Source organism: Carassius auratus, chromosome 23 (genome assembly GCF_003368295.1).
Source record: "Carassius auratus strain Wakin chromosome 23, ASM336829v1, whole genome shotgun sequence".
In the NCBI taxonomy this organism is placed as follows: domain Eukaryota; kingdom Metazoa; phylum Chordata; class Actinopteri; order Cypriniformes; family Cyprinidae; genus Carassius; species Carassius auratus.
Genome location: NC_039265.1, coordinates 720266 through 723816, shown reverse-complemented (window position 1 = coordinate 723816; position 3551 = coordinate 720266). Strand labels below are relative to the sequence as shown.

Sequence of the window (3551 nt, the reverse complement as noted above, 5' to 3'; positions counted from 1 at the left end):
AGGATGGATTCGGTATATATACAGTATTGTTCAAAATAATAGCAGTACAATGTGACTAACCAGAATAATCAAGGTTTTTAGTATATTTTTTATTGCTACGTGGCAAACAAGTTACCAGTAGGTTCAGTAGATTGTCAGAAAACAAACAAGACCCAGCATTCATGATATGCACGCTCTTAAGGCTGTGCAATTGGGCAATTAGTTGAAAGGGGTGTGTTCAAAAAAATAGCAGTGTCTACCTTTGACTGTACAAACTCAAAACTATTTTGTACAAACATTTTTTTTTTTTTTTTGGGATTTAGCAATCCTGTGAATCACTAAACTAATATTTAGTTGTATGACCACAGTTTTTTAAAACTGCTTGACATCTGTGTGGCATGGAGTCAACCAACTTGTGGCACCTCTCAGCTGTTATTCCACTCCATGATTCTTTAACAACATTCCACAATTCATTCACATTTCTTGGTTTTGCTTCAGAAATAGCATTTTTGATATCACCCCACAAGTTCTCAATTGGATTAAGGTCTGGAGATTGGGCTGGCCACTCCATAACATTAATTTTGTTGGTTCGGAACCAAGACTTTGCCCGTTTACTAGTGTGTTTTGGGTCATTGTCTTGTTGAAACAACCATTTCAAGGGCATGTCCTCTTCAGCATAGGGCAACATGACCTCTTCAAGTATTTTAACATATGCAAACTGATCCATGATCCCTGGTATGCGATAAATAGGCCCAACACCATAGTAGGAGAAACATGCCCATATCATGATGCTTGCACCTCCATGCTTCACTGTCTTCACTGTGTACTGTGGCTTGAATTCAGAGTTTGGGGGTCGTCTCACAAACTGCCTGTGGCCCTTGGACCCAAAAAGAACAATTTTACTCTCATCAGTCCACAAAATGTTCCTCCATTTCTCTTTAGGCCAGTTGATGTGTTCTTTGGCAAATTGTAACCTCTTCTGCACATGCCTTTTTTTTAACAGAGGGACTTTGCGGGGGATTCTTGAAAATAGATTAGCTTCACACAGACGTCTTCTAACTGTCACAGTACTTACAGGTAACTCCAGACTGTCTTTGATCATCCTGGAGGTGATCATTGGCTGAGCCTTTGCCATTCTGGTTATTCTTCTATCCATTTTGATGGTTGTCTTCCATTTTCTTCCACGTCTCTCTGGTTTTGCTCTCCATTTTAAGGCATTGGAGATCATTTTAGCTGAACAGCCTATCATTTTTTGCACCTCTTTATAGGTTTTCCCCTCTCTAATCAACTTTTTAATCAAAGTACGCTGTTCTTCTGAACAATGTCTTGAACGACCCATTTTCCTCAGCTTTCAAATGCATGTTCAACAAGTGTTGGCTTCATCCTTAAATAGGGGCCACCTGATTCACACCTGTTTCTTCACAAAATTGATGACCTCAGTGATTGAATGCCACACTGCTATTTTTTTGAACACACCCCTTTCAACTAATTCAACTAATTGCCCAATTGCACAGCCTTAAGAGCGTGCATATCATGAATGCTGGGTCTCATTTGTTTTCTGAGAATCTACTGAACCTACTGGTAACTTGTTTGCCACGTAGCAATAAAAAAATATACGAAAAACCTTGATTATTCTGGTTAGTCACATTGTACTGCTATTATTTTGAACAATACTGTATATGTAAATAAAATAAAAAAAGTTTACTTTCGTAAACTAGCTTCTTCCTTACTGCCTGTGTGAATATCCCCTTACACACAGCTTATTTGTTAGTGATTGAAGCTGTTTTTAACGCTTCTAAGGACGAAAGAGCAGACAGAAGTGTTTAAAAGGTCCGGGGAGAGAACGATGAGCTCTTCACCCGCGTCTTGCTTAGCGCTGTCACGGTTGCTAGGCGACAGGATATGAGCAACGGGTAAGGGAGGGAACTGAAAGAAGGGTAGGCTGCCCAAATTCACAAACACCGACTTCCGTTGTAAAGAGATACAGACTTCACAGATTTACACTCCTAGCAGTCGAGAACGAGGAGAAATTGTTTCAGTGTGTTGATGGAAAGCCTGTAACAGGCCCCTCACCAAAACCAAACACTGCCAAAGTGTCAGTGAAAGTCATTGATATGAACGATGCCCCCGTGTTTAAGAAACAAGTAGAAAAAGTCTACCGCAATGAAAACGGACCTCCAGGAGATGTGTTGTTAGTGCCCGAGGTCAAAGATGAGGACTCGGACATCAGCAAACTCAGGTGAGGTTGAGCTGCACAGCATCAAATTACCCATCAGTTAAAATATCAAATCAAATTATATTATATTATAAAATGTAAAATGCTTCTGTCTTCTGTACACTTCAGAATTGATCCATCTGCTTCTGTCTTCTGTCTCGTTCAACACTAAACACCTGTAACCCAGTGCCACTGGAAGCCATGCACGCTCATATCATCACACTGCTCCACCATGAATGAAAGAGAAAAGAATGCTTTCCAGAAGTTGTTTTGCTTTATTATAAGTTTTTTGGCAAAGTCTAATCTGGTCTTGTTTGCAGTTTGTGGTGAAGCCTCTGTATTTGCTCTGGTGAAGTCTTCTCTTGATTGTATACTTTGACAGTGACACGTCTGTCTCCATGAGAGTGTTCTTCTCTTGGTTGGATGATGTGAAAGGGTTTTTCTTTACCATAGAGAGAATTCTCCGATCATCCACCACTGTTGTCCTTCGTGGACATCCCAGCCTTTTTATGTTGCTGAGCTCACTAGTGCTTTCTTTTATTTCTCAGATTGTACCAAATTGTTGATTCAGCCATTCCTATGTTCCTTTTTTCTGATGGATTTGGAAATAATGTAAATTGTTTGTCTCTGTTGTATAGAGAGATCCTTTGACCACATGATGTGGTTCACAGCAACAGCTTCCAAATGCAAATGACACACTTCAACTCCAGAACGTTTACATGCTTAACTGATGTAGAAATAATGAAGGAATAGCCCACATCTGTCCATGAAATGACTTTTCAGTCAACTGTCCAATTACCCAAGGTCCCTTTAAAAAGGGGGCAAGTACATATTAAAGAGCTGTAATTCATTAACCTTTCCTCCAACTGTGATGAGAATATCGTCAAATTAAAGCTCAAAGTGTGCACTTTTAGCCCATAATCATTATATAACTTGTATATGTACAGTATATAATATGTAACTTGAATGTTTTGGTCAGCAGCTAAAATAATACAATTTGTGCATGCGTCCAACTGGACAGGACTGTATAGTCTCTTGAGAACCACAGGAATGAATTAATAATTAAACATATAATGAAATACTTTATGGTATGAAAGATAATAAAATTCTTTACCACCTTTTTTTGACACAATAAACAAAGGCAGTGTGGACAGTAGAGGGCAGTAAAGAGCCATCGACTTCACTTTCTTTATGACCTTTATTTGCTAATATATGGTCCAAAGCTTTTTTCAGTTCACATAGTTACTACACGTTTCACTGCAGATAAAAATAATTATCTATTCAAATATTACACGCACACATACAATTTTATATTATTATCATCATTGTTGTTGTTGTTTTTGTTGTTACAATACAA

At 38.6% G+C, this 3551-nt stretch overlaps 1 long non-coding RNA gene across 1 annotated transcript; it reads left to right on the top strand.

The window, feature by feature from the left end:
- Window positions 1-2078: 2078 nt before the first annotated feature.
- Window positions 2079-3350, top strand: LOC113040934 (uncharacterized). The gene is made up of 2 exons (XR_003275321.1): window positions 2079-2218; window positions 2324-3350. It is a non-coding gene; the product is annotated as an uncharacterized LOC113040934 (long non-coding RNA).
- Window positions 3351-3551: the final 201 nt, after the last annotated feature.